General features: G+C 39.1%; 1 pseudogene; it reads left to right on the forward strand.

Annotated features, from left to right (window-relative positions):
- Positions 1-22,581, forward strand: part of LOC142406485 (collagen alpha-6(VI) chain-like) — a 40,720-nt pseudogene that overhangs the window by 17,106 nt on the left and 1,033 nt on the right.

The raw sequence follows: 22,581 nt of genomic DNA on the forward strand, positions 1-22,581 counted from the left end.
AAAATGGACAGCTCAGGCTTATATAGTGTTAGTTCACGTATATTTTTTGAGCAGCCATAGCTTTATTTTGTCCTCTAGCTCTTCTCTGCTTTTCCAGAGTTAAAGATTTCCCTTGAGTCTTCTCACACTTATCATCTTGTCCCCTGCACGGCACCTCTTCTGCCCTTGGTTCTTCTTTCATTATAAACATTAAGCAAAGTCCAATATAGGTTTGCAGGTGCACTCGCAGGACAGCTATGCCCTGCTGGTATTTCTAATGCTCTGCCAGGCCAGATGGTGGGTTCCTGCCTCGCCAGGGCAAACCACAGCCTCTGTCGCCTGCCAGCATGGCATCTGTGATCTGATATTTTGCTTAATGCTCTGCGTTTTTTCAGGAAACCGACTGACCATAGGAGAAAGTGCTCCTTTGCAGCCTCAGTTCACAACCAGAACAAACTTTGCTGCTCCAAAAGACAAAGTACAATGCAACCCCTTTCAGGGTAGCACTTTGCAGTGCTGATGGCTAAGTGGGGTAAAATTTGGGGGATCAGACACTCTCTCTTTTTAGCTTTCTCTCTCTCAGGAGAGAGTATATATGAAGGCTCTTCACTTTCCAAAAAGCTCTCACAAAACGTTGTGCCAGGGTCAGCGCTTCCCCCGCCTGGCAGCATACTCTAGGCACACAGAAGAAAACAGCCACTCACACGAAGCCCTATCTCAGAATTCAGTATAACGGTTGTTGTGCCAGGCTATGTGTTCACTCTCCGAACGTTACCCTGTTTCAAAAGAGGCCTTAGAATTCAGGTAGGAGCTTCTTTTTGGCCTATGAATCTTTTTTTGCACAGGGGAAGGGGAATGAGAGGTTGAAAGAATGTTCTCTCTTATCCTCTGTGCTATACAACAAGGGTCATTTAATACTGAAACATTCGGAGTGCTCATTAAGCCTGTACTGAGACTCAAAGCCCAGGGCGGCTGTTTCTGGTGCAGCTTTCATCTATGTGGAATCATAGGACAGTGGAAATGCCCGCCTTAGGTTCAGAATGGTTTGTTTTGCTGATTATATCTCTCCTAAAACAGTTCTATAAATCATACACGTTTTAAGATACTATCCCCACAACTTATTTGTTTACTCGTATCCCTCTTTCCTTCTAGGCTCCAAACCAGGGTGAAGAGTGCACTCTCAACTCTTATATAAAGATATGCTACATGAACTCCTTCAAAAATAATTGGACTAGAATAAAAAAGAATATGAAAGAACAATGTTAAATCAGAAACATTAAGAAATTTTGTAAGTTTTGCGCTTATAAGAAATATAGTCTGAAAAGAGATCGACTTCTAAAAATCTGCCTGGACTACTCAAGGAAGGACTCTCGTAGAAGCTCTAAAATCTCTGCCATATCTGTTCAGAAGTATTTCCTGGCTAACATCTATTTGGTGCTTATTTTTTAAAGTACACTCCTTTCTTACAAGGACAGATACCAGACTTTCTTGGGTCAAATCGTTAGTTTGGTGTATGTCAAAAGTAATGGCTTGGAGAAGGCATGTTTTATCTTGTGGGTGGAGATGGCTCTTTGGTCTTCCTCAACACACTTTCTTGCTCATCCAGGCTGACAAATGAGGAGCCATTAAAGCAATTGGTCTCATGCCAGTGTGGAGAAGCTCCAGTCATACAATCATAGAATGGTTTGGGTTGGAGGGACCTTTGAAGATCATCTAGTCCGACCCCCCTCACCAGCAAAGACAGAAAAGCAATTGATTGACTACTATTGATACAAAAGGCATTCAAGAAGAAACTATTTGAAGCAGAAGCCAATGACACTTGTTTTCTACCCAAACCAATGAAACATTCTTCATAAAAATGCAAAGTAAGCATTTAGGTATGACAGATTATGAATCTTGTACAAGATTTTCTCTTTTTTTTTCCTATCAGCTTTTAAAGATTCAGTAATTAAGGTGTATCTCAGTGTTGTCTTGAAATGTTTAATTAGTTGCTGGAGACACTTTAAAACTTTGAAGGAGCTTTTCCTGGGGGCTGCAGTGAAAGAAAATTGTTCACCCTGGAGCATCTAGTAAAAACATGGGGCCACCTTCAAATTTAAATGTGAGACAAATAATGCATTAGTGATGACTTAAACTGTCAGTAACATTAGAGGAAGCATTAGCAGAAAAATGATCAGGAAAGAAGTTTTTTGTTATTCAAGTGTTCAGCAGTGTCTGAAGCCCAGAGTAAGCAGAGGGACAGGATATGCAAAGAACAATATATTGGCCCATTTAGTTTTTCCAGAATTCCACAATGGTTTCTGAAGGTCAGCCAAGTATTATAGCATTCTCTCTCATCTTTTAATTTCAGGGACCCAGTGGTGTTAAAGGCAACATGGGATATCCTGGAGATGAAGGAGAACCGGTAAGTTATAACACTTTAAAAACCTGTGTTTGTGAAAACTAAAACTTTTGAGCAGGGAAAAAAAAAGATCATCTAAACTAGCTGGATATTGAACTTACAAAGCTCTGTTACCTTTCAAGGTGAGAACTCTCTCGCATCACTTGAATAAAACAGAGACAAGATCATAAAATTTTCAGTAACGTTTCTTGGGATATAATGGAAATACATTACAACAACCTGATTAGCTCATGTACGTGGCTGGGTGGGTGCCTACTTAGCAAAGGTATTTAGGAACTTATTTTTATTCCTGTAGAAGACTTGTACAAAAAGCATTTTTTTGTTTCCCTTGTTTTTTTTTTCGTGTTTTCCTAAGTTGTTACTGAAAAATCAAAAGCAGTCTTGTATGAGGAAACTAAAAGTAAACAAATTGAGACAAAACCAGCCATTTTCTGCAGAAGGAACTGTTAATAAGCCAGTTCTGGCCAGTCAAGACCAGGTCTTTGATCTAGGCATCCATTTTTAGATATTTTTGTTTGTGTCCAAATTAGATGTGTTTTTTGAAGGCCATCCAAACCATATCCTTTTGATGTGACCCAGATGTAATATTTTTTGATGCTGGCAGGTTGCTGAAACAAAAAACATGAACGGGAAAGAGACTGGGAAGTGTACTGCAAGGCTATGACCATCTCTCAGATTGATGAATAAGTTTGCTCCCAAAAGAGCGAACGGTTTTCATCTATATAGCTTTTGTTTCAAATTTAAAAAAAACTGGTAAATGAGCAAAGACCCATCAGTGGAAACTAAAAGTAACTACAGTGACAGTAAGGAAGTAGTGTAGCAGTGTAACGGATATTAGAGAGGAGCATGGCCCAAGCTATCGTCAGGAGGATGCAGTAACTGTTCTGTTGGTCTTGTCAGCCAATTTGTAATAGTTTGTAGGCATTGCTCTGGAACGCTGCTTGCTCAAGAGCAAGCCTTGATATTTCAAGATGCAGTACTCCAAAACCAAGCCTGCAGATGGGTAATGGCATCATCACATTGTATTTGCTTTACTTTCATCACACTATGCAAGAAGACATTTTGCATGGAAATCCTGTCAGCCAGACCCACAAATATTAGTTCTGCTCTGTGGTATTTCTGTAGTTGTATGTAGTTTCAAATTTAAGATGCACTAGTACAGTGATACTTTTTTACAGGAGTCAGATTTGTCAAAATGGGAGCTGGAGACTTGGGATTGTAAGTGTAACATGAATATTAACAGAACAATGCATATGGCTAAAAAGAAGTCAAAATTATAGCAGGGAGATTAAAAATATTTCAACATTTGCTAGGATATACTGCTGATATATTTGATCTTTCATAGGAGGTCAGTGAATTATGAGGATTTTGCAGTTGCACATTTCCCTGTTGTTGCAACCTCTTTAATCCGCAGTCAACCAGGGACTTTACTGGGGCTACAGTTCTTGAGAAGAAGGCTTTCCAGGACTACAGGACCAGATCTCTCTAACAAATTAGCTGCCAGCTTGTGTAAACCTCACATAAATTTAAACAATCGGATTCTTCTTTTCTCTCTTTCAGAGCCCAAGAGGACTACCTGGACCACAAGGAAGACAAGGCAACATGGGGCGTCCAGGCAAAAGAGGTTTAAAGCTTAAACAAAAATTCTGAAAATATTGTTTCATTGTGATTTAGAATAATCCTTCAATGTTTTAATTACATGTCTTTCTAACTTTTGCCATCTTTTTTCTTTTCAGGGGTTTTGAAGATTTGTTGGAAAAAAGGTACCGAATGACTCTAAACAGTCTGAGTTTGTGAATGCAGTATTGTTTAGGGCTTTGTCCTGCACTAAATATAGATTTTGAGAGTTTTGCAGATATGTCAGTGAGTGTTAAGTCAATGTTACTTTTTTTTAGGCTGCTTTGCAGATGTCTGCTGCAGTGCCCAGTTTATGGTTGTGCCTAGGGAACATACGAGAAATGAAACTTCAAGCATTAGTCATTAATTCCTGTGTTTAGTTTTTCTTCTGTTTTTTTTCTTCTGTTGTTTCCTTGGTTTTGGTTTTTTTTTTTAATCTTGGTCTACGTCACCCTATTCTTGCTGGAGTTTGTAAATGTGCACTGGTCGTTTATGTGAAAAATTCATGCACATTTGTATTATTTCAGGGTGACAATGGGGAAGATGGGAGCGATGGAATTAGAGGAGAAGAGGTACATTATTTTCTTTCTTTTGCCTTCTTGATCTCAAAGTTACTGAGTGATAAAAATGAATTAATATACCATATTTTGTCTTTAAGGGATCTCCTGGGGTTCCTGGAAAGAAAGGAGAAAAGGGTGACATTGGATATCTGGTAATATTTTGTTATCTTTTATTGGTCAGGGTTTGGATTTAAGAACAATAGTATGGCTATTTCATGAAACTGTCCCTGTGAGAAATGTCTTTAATAAACTCTCAAGCACATGGAGTCGACCTTGTACCACAAAGTTATTTGCACATTTTTTCGTTTGAATTCTTATCAGGAGAGTTATTATAGGACTTCCAGCATCTGAAGAAGAGCAAACTACTGATGAATAGCCAGCAGGTATTTTTGTAAATAGGGTATGTACCCAGAAAGTAGTTGCCTGTAGGATGTTTCTATTTAAAAGAGAATTTGAAGAATAATTAAATCTGTACCTTACAGTCTTCTAGGTGGGCATTTTCTCATATTTATTGAGGGATCAAGTAATTTCTGCGTATGACTAATTTTTATTTGGCTAAAGGTAGATAGGAAGCCTCCTACCTCTGTAGTACCCTGGCAGGTTCACGTACACAAGACGAGGTTTTTTTATTATCTGTGTTTGCCAACATCAGAGAATTGTTTTTTGTAAAGCCTGGAGCAGCCCTGTTGCCTTTCCAGTTACCTTGCAGTCTGAAACAAGGTGTGACTTAGGACTCCAAATGGCAAAAAGAGATACTGCCTTGTGGCAGCTTCAGTAGATAGTTGGAGAATTGAGTATTTTGTCTTTTCACTGATGAGACACCATTTGTAGAATGGCTAACTGAAGCAAAAAACCCAGCCTGGTAGACACTGAACATTTTGTCTTGGTCCATGTGCTAAAAACAATCCTCAGTGGGAACCAAGGTGGTAATTCGGGTGATCGGTTACAGTTTAGCCTCCACAATTCAATGCCTGCTATCAGGGATGGCAGGCTGGTGGGTAGCCACCATGCAGGTCTGTGCATGAACCAGTTTGAGCTTGCGGGAGCAGCAGCTGGATACCTGTTTCAAGCGTGGAAAACGATACTCTCAAATAACTGCTTGGTACCTCACTTCCAGAAGAAACTGTCTTACCCTTTCTGCCGTTATACAGGTGCCCAAGGAGGCACAGGGCTGATTGCTACTCAGAAGACTCTGGTTATTCACAGATAAGGCACCGTTACATTCAAAACATGAAATGTATGTTAGCATATGCCTTTCAGTGATGTAGTCTACAAACAAAGTTCTTTGATATTTGGAATAATTTCTGTTTCGTTGCAATAACTGTTTTGAATTTATTCTTTAGTTAAAAAAAGCCCAAAAAACAAAACATGAAACAAAATGTAGAGCATAGTGCCTGTTTCTATATTGCTTCCTGTCCAAGAACCCCCAGGTTTCTGGGGTTTTTTGGGGGGTAGAATTGGGGAAGAAACTGTGAGTGAGACTATTTAAAAATGAAGGTTGAAAGGTTGGAATTTGGACCTATCTCTTGGCAATTCCTGCATAAAAGTAGTGTTTCAGGTTCTTACTGAGATATGTTCTGCTTTCAGGGAAGTGCAGGGCCAAGAGGACCCCCTGGTGATCGTGGCCAGAAGGGCTTTTGAGGAGATCCTGTATGTTTTTTTCAAGTGCATCATTATTTTCTAGATGCAGACTGTCTTCTTGTATGTACTCATAAGACTTTATACATAGTCTCCTATGCACCAGGGCAAAACCGAGATGTTCTTCCAGCGTGTTCACGTGATATTGCAATGACTGTGGCATGTCTAATACATAGGCTTTTTATTAACCCTTCATATATGTAAATCTCTCTATTGTTTTGCTAAAGAAGGTTTTACAGTTTTTAAGTAGTTAGTACTACCAAATCCTTGATCTACCAGGTCCTTAATCTGTTCTCTCTAAATGGAACTCCTAATGTTGACAGTAATCACATGCATTCACTGAGGACTGACTTGTTTATTTAACATCTCAGATTTTGTAAGAATAAGCATTCTTAGTGGGAGGTGTTTCTTTTTTTCAGGGCAACCCTGGACTGAACAGTGCAATAGCAGGAGCAAGAGGCTTTGCAGGAGATGAGGGGGAAGAGGTAATTGTTTAGAAATATGTGGAATTTCTGTGAGATATCTGCTTACGAGTTATACAGTTTCCTCCTCCTATCTGCACTATTTTAAATATATCTTTGCTAAGTATATGGGAACTTATCACTTATCAAATAAGATGCTAACAAAGGTCTGAAAGGTCTTTAATCAGAAATACCACTGAAAAGGAATGAGTGCCACTGTCAGCATCAAACCCCCAAGGAAATGACAAAGAGCTGATCTGATTCCAATGTGCAAATCATTTAAACCTTCCAATTTTAAGAGAAGATGTTATGATAGCCACTGAATCCCATGGGCTCTGGGACCTGGGGACTCCTCTTTCCCAGTCGCTGAAGCCCAGTCAAGTGCACACTAAGACCTAGGAGCTCTTTCTGTCCCAGTCCAATGGGTGCCACTGCTGCTGCTCCTGTTTGCAGGTTTGGCCAGTAGTGAGGTTCAGCCTGTATTCCAGAGAGATATATACACACACAGAGGACACCAGTGCAGTCAGACACACAGGTTACCACAGACAGAGCACTGCCGTTAGCAGCACTCACAAATAACACTACCAGAACTCATGTGAAACGTGTGTACAGATAGCAAAGTCCTGTTCCTCCTCTCTGGAGGAGGAACATAGGTCCTAACTCTTTCGATTCGCAAGTGCAACCATATTCACAGATCCCTCGGATATCAGCATAGCTTCTAAACCCATCTAAGATCCATGCCTGGACTGTTGGCAAAGGAACTGAATACTCTCCTCTCCTTCTCCTGAAATCAGTTGTGGGGGAAGCTCAGCTACCTCCAGGGAAAAGCAACAGCCCCACTTGCACTTCGAGTCAACTGAAAACAGATTTTGTCATCCAGACGAAGGACCTAAGAAAATGGTCTGGCGTAAATCCCTCGCTGCTCTCAGGGCGAGTTAAAAGACTGGGTGAGCCTTTTTTTCCTGTGATACAACAGTACCAATGCTTGCCTCCTGTGCAATGCTTTCCAGCAAGAGCATGCCCTCACAAGCGGTCTGTGTCATTATCCTCGCTGCAACGAAGGAAGAAATTGAGGCACAGAACAAAGAAGTAACTAGCCCGATAATCAAAGGGCAGGCTAGAAGCAGAGCCAGGAATCTGCCAACTCTCTAACCCCCAGCCTGTGCTCTTAACAAGGGCCTGCAGGAATCTTTCGGAGAAGAACTGTAATGGTATTAGCCAGCTCTTAGATAGTGCTATCAGCCGGGCCCATTCAGAGGTGTGTAACTGGTTGCTTTTGGTGGTCAGTGCTATTTACTGAAAGACTTTGACATAGAATGTTGTTGTGGGAAGTCCCACAAGACGGTTGTCGACAGTCCTAAAAATTTGGCATGCAAAAATGGACAAAAGAAGAAACGAGAAACTGCAATGATGCTAAGGAAATTAAATTTTCCATGTGCAGGGCGAGAGAGGACAAAAAGGCTCACATGGCTCATCAGGAGGCATAGGCAACCTGGTAAGTTCCTCTAACAGATGAAGCTGTACACAGTGAAAATGAAAAATAGTTCTTAACTTGCTAGGGCCTGATCTAGTGGGAGAATGCTTTTTAGCCTCTGCTTTGCTTACTCTTTTGATAGCAATATTTAATTTGGTGAGTAGCAATACTCTTATTTTTAAATAAAAATACCTTTTCCTAAGCAACATGCAGAATGGCACTGGAGGCCAAAACTAGACTACTGTTTTTGTAAGTATGTTTTTTTGCATTTGTTTGCATTATGCATTCGTTTATCTTTCAGCTGAAAAGTTTTAATGAAGTAATCGCAACAAGTTATCCGCTTTTAACAGCATTCAGATGATACCTAACTTGGCCTCACAGCCATTTTTTTTTTTACCTTGTCTTAGGGAATACCAGGACAAAGGGGACAATGGGGACCAGAGGTAAGAACTATTCTTTTCTTATTTCTGCCCTTTTCCATGTAGGAGCTCAATCAAGAATTTTTGAAAAAGAGAATTCAAAGTAGTTGCAATAGATATGTTTGAGAAACATTTTTTTTAATTGATCAGGAGCCTCATCTGGACTTTTATGTGTATGCTTCATGCTATTACACTAAAACACCTGCAGCAGTATGTTCCAAATATTACACGGATAAAACTGCAAATTTTAGGTATTTATAGCTTGCGTGTAAGTATTGTTAGGTACATAAAACTTCTTTTCTCATTTGTTTGTATCGGTTTTCAGCATTAGGCCTTCGAAAGCAGAAGGTGCTGCTTTTAGCGCTCAGCAAGTCATTCCTGGTGACTACAGTATTAAATGATTTTAGTGCCTCGCATATTGTCCACACACCAGATTTTATTTCAAGAACATTATCACTGTGTGGTTTCAGCACTACTGTCTTTGGATTGTTTTTGCTGTGTTGATTACTAGTTCATTCTGGGTCTGCAGTGTTCAACATGTTGAAAACACACTGGTTAGGTAGATCCTCTGGAATTTTTCTTGACATCTGTAAATGCAAGAAAATATGTTATCCATAGCAGGAAGATGTAAAGAAAAAAAAATAGACCTTTTCAATACAATAAATCCCAACATGTTACTGTCTGTTAGGTCACATGAGAAAACCTTAAGAAGACAAAGATTTGTTGTCATTTAAAAAACAGGGCAATTGTGGACAGCCTGGTCAGTATGGCTTGCAAGGAAAACAAGGATACAAAGGACCACAGGTAAACATTATTATTATTCACAAATTCACAAATTATTCACAGCACTAATGGTTTGTGTGTGTCAACTGAACTCTTTTGTACACCTTGTTTTTTAGGGACAAAAAGGCATTAACGGTCAAAAAGGACAGAAATGGAGACCAGGGTGTAAGGGTCCTCCAGTAAGTAATATACTGAAAGCATGCCATGTTGTTTAATTACAAGGTACTGGATGTGTAACCAAGTGAGGATTGCAATCTGAACGTTTTTCATTACATTGATTTTTCAAGTTTCTTTCCAGTACATGATATTGACCAGAAAAGGAGATACATATTGCTAAGAGACAAAAGCAATAAAAAACTTCCATAAAACTTAATTATTATTGATAAAACATTAGCTTTCTAATAATGCTGCCTTCCTAGCAACAACGGAGAAAAAAGTGATAGCGCAAGGCACTTCTCCTGCATCAGTATTTTTTCCCAGCTGTGATAAATTCTGCAATTATACCTAATACATTGTTGTAGTTATCTATAACAAGCTATTAACAAAGGACTTGACAGTTTTATTATAGTAAGCTAAGACAGAAAAAGCAAAGAAAGGTCACAGATTTGGTCATGTAGAAACTATCAAGTATGAATTAATGTTATTAATCTAACAATTATCATCATTTGAGTTCATAGGAATTCTAGTTCTTTCATTAGCAAAAACCTGTCTTAGAGACATTTTCTGCCTTTGCTCCTTAGTCTCCTTTCTGGGTGTAAATCTTGTTCCAAGTGCTGTAGCACAGGTTTTTTTGTAAGGACTTGCTTTCAAGAGCAGCGACGGTATGGACGTTTTGTTATGAGTGTATTAACCTTTTTGTTGTTCATGCTCTGACGTCCTACAACCTCCTGTGCATTGCCAATAGATCTGTATAATTGTAGTTGAATACTTTAATTCAAAAGCAAAGTAAACACACTGATTTTCACCATCCAGTGGAATAATCTGGCCAGACAAGCTAAAAGTTGGTGGTTAGACACCTTAAGTAATATATATGAAGTAATATCTCTCAAGTGTGTGTTCCCGTAAGCCCTCTTATTGGCTTCCTGGTGATGGGCTTCCCAACACCCAAATCGCAGGAGAGTCCCTTGCTCACTCACTTCTTTCTCTGAAGGTACCATTCTCTCCTCTGCCAACTGCCAAACATTTCCCATCTCCCACACAGCCATGTGTTTTCATGAGCTCCGTTCCCTGGTACGTCGGACATTTTTACGGGGATGTGGAGAAAGGGAAGTATAGCTGCTGCCTTTTGTACTGAGCAGATCAATGTTCATGAAAGCAACTTTCTGGTCTGATTGCCCTTGCTCTGAACTCACTGGCAGGACTACTGGGTGGAAAGCAGGAGAGGGGTGAAGGATGTTACTCTCTGCAAGCTTTCTTTCACCCAGCTCATCTGTACAGTATAGCTCCCGCGCACAGAAATTTTCCTCTTTCCTGATCAGTAGCTGTCTGGGACACTAAGGAGACGATGCTGAGTTCCTACCTGTGGCAGTCTTCCCAGGTCTCCCTCTGTCCCTCACTTTGCTATTTCCTGTTGTCCTTTGAAAATAAATACTGGCAGGATTCAAGCAAATTGTTGCTTCTCAGTAAAAAAGAGTGAAAATACTAGTTGCTCTATATGAGGCAGCACAAGCTAAATTGCTTATGTGGCTCCAGTTTATTGGAATGCCAGTCGATTAGTGGCTTATAGGAGATGAGTCTTGTTTTCATCGTAACATTGTTCCCTGAGACTTTGGTGTTGAAAAGATAATTACGTACATGAAAGGGAGGGGTCATATTGATGAGAGCCAAAGGCTGCTCTCTATCTAATATCTCTGTGTTTTCCACAAAATTAATGCCTGATTTTTGTAGAACCTCATGCTGTAGAACTTGAAGCTACATTTTAGTTGGGGATGACCTTGGTGCTGCAAAGTCACGGTATCCGTAAACCTTTTTTAGAATCAAATATAATACACTAGGACTGCCGTGCCCTATCCTGCTTCTGATGTGAGCACCAACTTTGCAACAGACTGTTTTTGAACTGTAAATGTCCTGTAGATCACTCACATGTGTCCTCTTTGCTATTCTGGTGCCAAATTCCAAGGTTGTCATGGAAAAGAAAAACTGTTTTCACTTGTTTTTTTCAGAGGCCACTCAACATTCAAGTCTAGATAATATTTTTTCTGTTGCATGCTTATCCATAAAAATGCTGTCTTGAGAAGCATTTTTGTCTCGAGAACAAGACTCTTAAAACAATGTTTTCTGCAGGCACAGAATGCTTGCTGTTATTTTGGAAAGACATCTTGAATGCTTCCTTGATGTGACAGTTAATTCATTTTTTATACGCAGTCTTATTTAAAGATACGTTTCCCAGCAAACAATTTACCATGGGAACCAACTGCTTATCTTTATCTTCCTCTGCCAATAGTCAGCTGAGGAGGCTTCAGTTTGATTTACGAAGCACGTCTCTCGATTGCTTTTCACTTCTTTTTGCCAGTTCTGTCCAAAAGGTGTCCAGTTTTCTCACTGTCTTCAGCGTCTTGCGACCAGTCCTAGGCATTTTGATTGAACACGCTGTGTAGATGTTAATGTTGTGTTTATATGCAGGTGTGGTGTTCAGTGACCAAAAAGGGAATTGATTTCCTGTCTTCCAATTAGCACTCAAATTGTCATGCGGTGTGAGGTGGGTGACAACCACCAACTCCTGACTAGGAATCATGTCTGACCACTTTTTTTCCTTGCCCAGTATTTGAAAACCTTTTCTTAAACAAATCTTGTATCAGAATATTTTTATACAACACATTGTGTGTTAGCATATGACACCCAGGACTGCTGTTGTGTTCTTAATGATGTTGCTAGCGACTCCTCCCGCTAGCAAAAGTGCCGTTATTCTAGGAAGTGGAGTCGCACCCTGTTAGAAGAAACATCTGAGATCCAAAGAGTTAGTCCTGGGCTGATCAGCAGCAGAGGAAGGAGAGGCAGAAGCAGAGAGCCAGGGGTAGACTTTCCCAGGAACACAGAGCAGGTCACAGAACAACTTTAAGAGCAAAGGCCTCATCAAATTGCTTAATCCATCTTTGTTTTGTCCCGCTTTCTTTCCTGCTGTAATTCACCACAAGGAAACTGCCTCTTGTGCTGGCAATACCATTTTTCCCCAGGAAGGAATGCCACGTGGTTATGCAGTTCCTTATATCTACAAAGCTCTTTGTTGTCGATAATGCTTTTGTTATCTGACCATATCAACTTACTTTTGTTTGGAAATAAACTATTCAATTTCCCTATACTCTAAAATAGCCCATGCTAGATACACTGTCATGTGAAGCATTTCAGCTGAAAATACAATCCCGTATTACAAAAAGACATCTTATTCTTCTATTTTCACGGCATTATTATCTGCAATGATTCTAGTCTGTGGTCATTTAATCTTTTCACTCAAGTTAACTCTTCCAGTTTTCATATCTGTATCACATATTATGTGATATGCTGGCCTGGGCACTGGAGAAAGCATTGCCCTTTCTGATGCCCCTTCCCCTAACAACTCAGTGATCTGCAAGACACAGAGAATTTTTAATATTCTGTAATAATTCTATAAAACTATAGAATTCCATATAAAATTATAAAAATTCTATAATATTATATTTTAAACTGCTCTGTGTTTTAGGATACAAATATTTAATTCGCACCATTCCAATCCTCACCTAAATCCACTGAACACCACTCTGTGTTGCTGGGTTTTTGTTATCGTTGTTGTAAAAGAAATAAAGTTACTGCAGTTGTTTGAGAGCTTTATGGATAGTATCCCTGGCTACAGCACTCTCACTGATGTAAGCCTTACTTAGCACATAGTCAAATCCATTTCCAGCCCCACTCCACACATTTGTAAATACCCTGAGAGATGATAGAGATAGAAATCTCCATGTATCTGTCCTGTATAGAGAAAAATGTGCTTATCGCTGTGACCATTGTAAAGAGAATGCAGGAGAGTACTTTTCCTCTTCGTTATCCTATAATGAGACTTGTTCATTTAAAAAGATGCTAAAGAAATGGAGAGGGCTCTGTCTTCCTGTCTGTGCATTTTCTACACCTGTTTAAAAAATGAAAAAATGCATGTGCTTCTTTAGAAACACGTTAGCTTTGGTCTTTGAGATCTGTTACATGCAAAGGGCCGAGGTCACATTCATTAACAGAAGCTGTCAATCACAGCTTCTGGAAGCCAGCCGTGACGGGCTGGGAGGGTAGATCTGCCTTTGCTCTGATGTATCATCCCAACTCCACATCCGTTGATTTTCTTCAGAAAATCTTTAGAATAGCGTGGCTTTCTTTAGAATAGCTTGGCAGCTGCTTTTTGGCTACAAATATGAGGCCAAGATGCCAACCTGGCTTGCTCAAGCAAAGTTCCCACTGCTACTGATGAGTACGAGCTCTCTTTTAATAGTGGTCAGTATTTTGCCCTGCAGGTTTTTAAATGGCCATGTTGATGGACAGCTACTAGCAATTTTGTTAAGATATTTTTGCTAAGTATAGAGTATAAGGACAAATAATAGTAGCTGTTTGGAACTGACAGAAGAAAAGATTGACATGATGAAGACTAGAAAAAATGTGCTATCCCAATAAAAGTAACAATGGCCTCCGTGTTTTGAAAGCTTCTGCTATTTAAGGGAGGGGAAAGGAAGAAGTGGAGTGTGCTATTTTACAACTAGGAAGCTAAGTTTTATTTACATTAGCTGACTAATCCCTGCCAAATGCCTGGAGAAAAGCATTTAGTTGGTACTATATGAGGTGGTTATTGTCATTCTGCAGCCCGGTATTTCAGAAAGATGATACTAAAGGATGTGGCAAAGTTTGGTTAAGCCAAACTCTTCTTATATCAAAAATACTTACATTGGATTAAAGTCCTGGAGAAAATAGGATCATGTTCTGTGACCCACTTTCAAGACAAATTCTATCAATATCCTTAATTTTAACTTACAAGTAATAGAATAGCACCTACAGTTTTCTTCCATTTAGTTTCCTCCTTCTTAGTCATTCTGTTCAACTGCGGATTGCAGATGAATCCCAGAATCAAACGGGAAGCTTGAGGTGGAGGTAGAGGCTGACGTTATTGACACGTTGTCTTGTGTGTTATCTGGAAGATCAACCTTTTTCCTGGAACCTTGAGGGCTCCTTTCTATGGGAGGGCTATAAGGAGGCGTAGATAGTGGTTTCGTAGCCTACAAATTTTATGGCATTGGTCAACTTTTATAAAATGTAAGTCCAACCTGAGAAAGAATCTGTGTGTTTTCTCTGTTTTCTTATTTTACATTGTAGTATCTGCCTCCTTTTGTTTATTTCAGAATGAACCAGGAGCTGTGGGTCTGGCAGGGCCTCCCGGAGCTCCTGGGAAAACAGGAATTAAAGTAAGGTTCCCTTAGTTAAATTACTGTATTAATTTTGTTTGTTTAATTCCCTGCCTTAATGTTTTTGATTTAAAAATGGCTTGCCTATTCTGTTCTTGGAATCCACATCTGGAACTATTTCCCAGGCAAAGGTCCAGGGGATGTCTGCAGGATCAGTCTCTTGATCTGAGTAGCAATTGTGTGTTGAATTTAAATCAGCTTTATCATGTTTCTTTTTGCATTGCAGTTTGTATGGTACTTAAATGCCTTTGAAAAAAAACCCCAGCAAGCACAGCCAGCACAGTATGCACAGGATGTTAGTAATGGCTCTGGCCACAGCTGCACAGAGCTTTTCAAGAGTGTAAGCTTTTTCGATCTGGGCTTTCTCTTATTTGAAAAGCCTCTTTCTGCCAAAGCGTGGACTAGAAATTTCAGGGAAGCAGAGTTTTAAATTCATTCTGTTTCATCTATTAAACCTTTAGATGTAACTTTTACCCTCTGGATAGTTTGTTAATTCTGTGAATTGATAAGCTGTCGTAAGCACTTTATAAGGCTGGTAAACGGTGTTGTGTTGTGTAGTTCTTCCGTTAGGACCTAACAGTTCATGTTTATTTGATTTACTCTTCACAAAAGAAATTGTCAGCTCTGTGCCAGGCTAAAATAGCTATTAAAGGGTGTGGGGGAAAGCTTCACATAACCAGAGATCAGAAGAAGTGATTCCAATAAAAGTATTATAATAGAGTTTCAGTGTTTCCTTTTAACTCTGACTTTCAGAATCATGGTGAGCCGAGAATCCAAAAGACGAATGCCTGACAAAATTAAGAGTAACAATCTTTTTGGTGAAAGCGTAAGATATTTGAAATGCTTTATTTATGCATTTTAGGATGTGCAGGATATCTCAAAAGTGAACAATCATAATTTTCATAGGCATAAATTCAGGTGTCTCAGGGTATACACAAAAATTCTTTTGGGGGAGATCACTCAGTCTAGCATTTGCACATCCAAATAAAGGATAAATGCAAAGTGCCTTAAGTTGGGTTTAAGGTAACTTTTTGCCTGCAATCCTGAGGCTGCTTATCTGATTTTATAAATCATAAGAAAGTAGCTTGAAGGTAATAGTGTTGTTATATCTTTCAGATTAGTCAGATTCCGTCATATTTGTGGATGATTGTGTGAGGTTTGTCATCTGGTATAATCAAATAGTTATTCCACAGGATGAAGGAAATTCCTCCATGCCTTTTGAAATTGGATTGTGAGACTGTAAGCTGACTTTCTGGAGCCAGTGGTTTTACCCTTTTAATACTCATAATTTCTCATCCTTTAATAGAGGCTGTTTGACCTGACACTAGAAATGTTTTGTTCTTTGGTTTGGAAATCATATATTCTCTGAAAAAATCTAGTTGTCTGCCCATATTATGAAAATCTTCCTTTCAGTCTGTATTTAGAGTTGAAGAAGGACCTTCAATACAATATTTCAGATTTCCTTTGGAGAACCTTGTTTTGAAATTCACAGTATCCCTTTAACCAAGCATGACTCAAATGAGTATGGGAATGGTTTACTTACTTACTTAATTATTTTTTTTAATAGGCACAATCTGGCGATCCAGGACCAAAAGGAGAAAGAGGTCCATATGGTTTGCGTGGAAGGCAGGTTTGTACTTTATTTTTACCCTTGTGCTGTTTATTTTGGCTACACCAGACCTAAAGCAGGAGGCCCGTCCTGTCCTAAAAGACATGTAACTCAAGAAGAATTCCAGTTTGGTCAATTAAGACCTGATATTAAGTGTAATAACAGAGAATAACAGAGAATTTTTTTCTTTCAGAATAACTGAGAGAATATAAATTTTAGACAACTTTTTGCTGTGAGTCTCCTAACAATTATATTAGAGTTATTTTGAATGAATACCGGTGTGAATTACAAGTGCAGATATGACCCCAAACTTTTGGTACATTCTACGGTAATATTACAATATTTCTATTAATAGTCTTGGGAAGAAATATCATTTGAGTTAGTAAATGGAGAATAACCAGGTGCTTTAGGTTTTGAGTTTGAAACTTTCTGTCTCTGATATTTTGGAATAAGGTTCTAATTGTGCTGGTTGTGAAGAGAGCATAAACAAGAGTTTGATTGGTTTCTAGTAGTAGTATAAAAATGCAGTTTCTTTGGGGGCTAGATTTTCTAAAGATCTGCTTTGAGGTGCAGTTAGAGACAGTGCAGTGGTATTTTCAGAATAATAAATGATTGCAGGAGGGATTGGGGTTTTTTTTTTGTGGACTTGGCTTTCTCCTCTATGTGTCCTTCTGTTCTATGTGTCCTTCCCTTCTGTTAGACTGGGTCAGCTTTGGAGACAGTGTTGTACATATTCCCACCCTCCCTCCTGTCTTTGCAGGTCAAGCCAGGACCAACTTCCACCTTTGTGTTTGCTTTTAAGATCCTACTTCCTACAGACTGCAGAGATTTTGCTTCTCTTTGGACTAGTGCAGGGGCACAGTGTGCATATGTATGAGGTGAAACGGAGTAGAAGTCACCTTGCTTCTCCCCAATGTATTGCAATTCCTTACATCAGATTTCTTGTAATTCTTTACTCCAAGGCACTTGAATTAACACCTGGTCAGTAAAATAAGGTGCAGATAGATGCAAGAAGAGTACAAATGCAAATACTTAAATAAAAATGGTCTGTTTACAGGGAGAAGATGGTGCTTTTGGATAGGGCGTATCTGGAGAAAAAGGAGTAAAGGGAAAACTGAAAGAGGAATCATAAGGAAATTATTATTTTCTCCATTATTTTAGAAGTGATTTACAATAAGAGGGAAAGCTGGGGGAAACACAAACAACAGGCACCATTTATAGCTATTTGAATTTCATCCCAAGGCATATGGGATAGAATTCTAACCTACACAACTACTGATTTTATTTCTAATTATCACTCACTATGACTAATTACATAGCTGTTCTATGTAAGCACATACCTGAGACCAAACAATGAATTGCTAAAAGCAGTGTGGTTCACAGTGGATGTTTCACCTTTAACCTTAGACTGTAAGGTCCCTGTGGCCAAGAGCCATCATTTGTCATGTCGATGAAGCTAGTTCATATTGTGATTCTAGAATATATTTCTGGTAGTGGTTGTAGGATCCAGGAGGCTTCAGTAGATTTTTAGATAAATCTTGATGCTTTCAGAAGCAGGATTATATGATGTTTTGGCAGAAACACCAGGCAAATCACATAGCAAGTGTCCTTCTAGTTTCACATTTCTACAATTTATAAGAGCTGGTGGCTGCAAAAATGTCTTTTATTCAGAATATGTCTAAAGGAGCCATTAAGCTCCTTTATGCAAGCAACTGAAACACAAGTAATGCTATTCAAAAAGTCATTAGCAAGGTCCTGGTGAGAAGTGAGCAGCATGGCCTTGGCGGTGTCCTTGGGAAGAGAGAGAGAGACTGTGGCAATTGTTGGTGAAATTGTAAGCAAGGAATGTGTGGGAAAGAGAAGACAAACTGGAGATGCTCATCCCACACACTGACAGAAGCATTATTGTCTTGGTCCTGAGAAATACGGGAGAGAGATTTTTTGATCCAGCAGTGGCTAAATGAGCCTTGAGCCTGTCCCTTGAATTCAAAAAAGTAAGAGTTGTTGTCATCCTTAAATGTTGCTTGTATGGCACATTGTGTCCCTACAAGACAATGTCTCCTGGCCAACACCAATCTCTTGCTAGTATGTTTTTTGGAAATGAAAAATACAGCTTGGCATATCACCACCAACAAATACCAGCCTCTTCCCTACATCTGATTTACTAGAAACATACCTCAAGAATTTTCATGTGCTAAGATTGGTCCCCTTTAGCTGCCAGTGCGATGACAATTTCACTCTTTATTCATGACTGGGGCAAGCTAAAGCTATAAGTAGGTCCTCATCGGCAGTATTTTTTATATATGTGTGTATCTTTCCATGTATTTTACATAGGCAGTGTATATATTATACATATAATGTAAGTATTCATACATATACATACAAAACAGCATATTACTTTCAAATGCCAATTAAAAAACAACACTGGGATGACGCTGTGAATTTAATTATCTCTACTCTCTATGTTGTAGGGAAGTAAAGGATTTCCTGGAGATTTTGTATGAAAGTTATATGTTGGTTTTTTACCTCAACAGGTCTCTGGCTTTCATATATGTTAGCTTAAATAATTCATTCTTTACTGCATTTTGGTTACACAGGTGTAACTCAGATGTAGCTGATAGAATTATGCCGTTCCAAAAATGGCAGATACTATTGCCAATATTTCTTTTTAAAAATGAGAATAGTTTTTGTAGATAACTTTCCGTACATTGAGGGAATTTTCCTGGCATTTTATGAAAATAAGTAGGATTTGGTTTTGCTAAAGGAGTAGGAGGGATAACCTGTGTAAGTGGTAAACAACTGAAAGCTTTCATCTGCCGTTCTCCCCTCTCCAGCCAGTGAGCACTAAATAAAAACAGAGCAGGTGTTTTGCTGTGTTTTGCTAGGAAGAACAATCTGATGCTGGCTGCTATAAAATGAAGCAATTTTCAAAAAGAAATGGAACGGGAAGGCTCAAGTGTCCTGAATGAGCCCTAACTTTGAGGGAAACAGCCTAGATTGAAATGGTTTTTGGAAAGCCCACGTATTGTTTGCCTTTCTCCCTCTCATAGTTTACTTGGTAAAATTGCTCTGTGTGCAGTCTTTTCAGCAAAGTTTGAATTTATTGCATTGCTTGAATTGTTTAAGCAAAGAGAGTGTTTGTAGGCAGAGGTTCCTTCTGACCTCCAAGGATCCAGAGGCTGCCACACAAGTGGGACTAGCAGTGGTTTTTCCTACTCCTGAGGCTTCAGACCAACTTGCTTATAGACAGGAACTTTGGGCAAACAGCTTCTGCCTTCCCTACAGTAAAAGTAGATGGACATAGGAGGTCTTGCTCTGCTGCATTGCATGACCATGTCAGAGCGAATTCATTCAGGCTAACTCTGTGCTGCTAATATACGGACAAAGGAGAAAAAGGAATTTTGGAGAGAAATAAATTGGAAATTTACCAGCAGAAGCCCTGACCTTCCTTTATTTTCAGGTGCCTAATTTTGCAGGTCCAACAGTCTGTTGACATCATGTTTTATATGGCAAGAGTTTAACAAAAGAGAAGTAAAACACAGAAATAATCATTTTCTGAGCATAAAAAAAATAGTTGGTAATTTATAAAGTAAGATAACAAGCTAGCTTGTTGTGTGTTTCTATGTGTTTCTAAATCCAGCTAATTCATTCTGGCAGTCTTTATTTAATAAGCTTGTGTTTGATATATGCCAACCATTAATATCCTTATGGGCTTGTTATGAATTTTAGGTTTCTTGTATTGAAATGCCAAAATACATTTAGCTGGGAAAAAAATCTTTTGTCCCTCCACTGTTTTGCAAAACAAAAGTGGTGTTTATAGAAGTTTTTGACAGGACCCGTTTTCCTAATAGGAAATCCATGATTGCGCAAAAAATTACAAGTGGAGGATTTCCTTCAGTTGATTTATTAAGTAATACAATAATGACAACTGAGTGAAACAACAAATTTCTATCCCATGGAAAAACACAATGCTTCTTTTTTCTTTTTTCTTTTTTTTTTTTTAATTTTTGGTCCCAACTCAGGATTGAAACTTTTTTTCAAGCTGAAAGGGAAGTATAGAGCTATGGCCACAGCAAAAGCAGAGTGATTCTGCTGGCCATCATGGCTTGGAGACAATGTGGGCAAGTTGCGTGCCAGATCTCTGACCCAAACCTTCCTGGTAAATGGCCATTTGTGTATGGAGTAAAGAAGAGTAAGGAGTGCCTCATGTTCTGGCAGTTTGCTGACATATACATTCCCCCATAGATGTAGAAAATCTGACAGGGGCTTGTTCTTGTTGATATCACCAGACTTGTTCAATGTTCTGTGCACAGAAATTGCCTGTTAATATTTTCTCCAATTACTTACACAGTAATTAGGGAACGATTAGAAGTTTTGTTAAATAAATTGAACTGCCAGCTCTTCACTGTTCTCATGGGAAATCAGCGTGTACTTTAGTAAACAAGTAGATAAATCACATTTTGGAAGCAGCACACTTCTGCCATGGAAGGTGTTATTTGGAGAGAATACACCGCAGTCAACAGTATGGTTTTGGCAGATTAGAGGGGAAGTGCTTCCACTTCTGTGCAACAAGATGTTGCATGCCTTTTGTTATCTTATGACGCCGCATTGAAGTAACAGCTGCATCTCATTTTCTTTTTCCGCGGTAAAAAATCATTGGCTGGTCATTGTGTAGGTTTGGTTTGGTTTTTTTACATGAATCCATGACTAATTTTTTGTGTGCGATCTTTCACATCCCTGTGTTTCAGTGGGAAAATGCTGTCAGAATTTCTTGAGAAATTTGCATTTTTATCAGAAGAGCCTGTTTTCACATTTTAATTACATTTTTTTCCAGTTAACTAGGGTGAAGCTGGGGACAAAGGAATTTCAGGGGAACGTGGACTAAAAGGATATAGAGGCAGAATGGCAATTATCTTACCATTGTTGTTCTTTAATGGAGGGTTTTTTTATTAGGCTCCTCCTTGATGTGCTGATTGCAGACTTGTATTGATTTGTAGATGTTATGTCTGTCATTTTCAACGGCTGCTAATGCTGGCCATGCTCTGTCCCTGTGTACGTCACACTGAACAGAAGCTATGGCCATTTCTGAATGTCCTACCTGCTGTTCCAGCTCACTTTCCCTTCGTGCCTTTTAGATAAAAAACCACCGTAGAAGACATTTGCTGATTTAAGAGCTGTGTGATGATCCCATTTATTCCCCATCAACTTCTTGGTCCTGATTTTTCTGGCTTCTTGTGTGTTTCTTTCTCCCTTTTTTCCCCAAGCTTTTCCACAGCTGAATATTAACTTCGGATCTCGTCTGCTGTGACAGGGGGTAACCAGGGCTGGCTGCTCCTTACAGAAAGGAGAGCTGGTAGCTGTGAGTGGTAACAAACCAGTAAGAGTTCAGTCCCACTCAACCGTTTTTACTCAGCACTGCTTTTCCCAAAAGGGCCAGAAATTAAACAAGGCTCTTGCCACCAAAAGCAAAGATGTGCGTGTGCTAATTTTATTTTGAGGATTGTCTTTCTAAACGGGCTTTGAACATATTGGATGAATAATACACTTAACAAAAATGAGCTCAACTACTAGAAGAAAATAGGTGCTTTAATGCTATCCAGGTTGTTTATCTCTTAAAAGTGAAAATGATGTCAGACCTGATGTTCCTCTTTCTTACCTCTCATTTACACTTAAGTCAGTGGAACTTAAGCATGTAGCAAATAAAGGAAGAAGGAAGGAAATCTGTTGATTTCCAATAGAAAATGTAAATTCTAAGTCACCTGTGTATGTTCTTCAAATACCACATATATAACATACTACTATTCATAGGGTATTCCAGGACCTGCTGGTCTGGAAGGCAGTCCAGGAGACAGGGGATCTCCAGGACACAGGGTAAGGACCTACACTCCATGTATTTTGCCGGTACTGAAAAACACATTTGTTCTTTTTAATTTTGAAGGGAAACTAAGGAATGAAACAAAACATTTTCTTCCTGTTATGGTGGCCTAGAGTGGTAATACGTGCAATGTTCTGATGGTTCTGATGACTGCCACCGATGTGTTGTGCATATATTGTAAATTGCATGGTTGTATTACACTGTGAACTTCAATATTTTGTTAAATAGAAAAGATTGTGAATTCATCTGTATGTGAGCACAAATCAGGTACTTCTGAATGCAAATGGTTAACTGTATACCTATAAATGTAATTTTCATAAGCCACCATCTAAATGCCTAGTTTGTGCATGTTTG

This window comes from Mycteria americana, chromosome 2, assembly GCF_035582795.1.
Source record: "Mycteria americana isolate JAX WOST 10 ecotype Jacksonville Zoo and Gardens chromosome 2, USCA_MyAme_1.0, whole genome shotgun sequence".
Lineage (NCBI taxonomy): Eukaryota > Metazoa > Chordata > Aves > Ciconiiformes > Ciconiidae > Mycteria > Mycteria americana.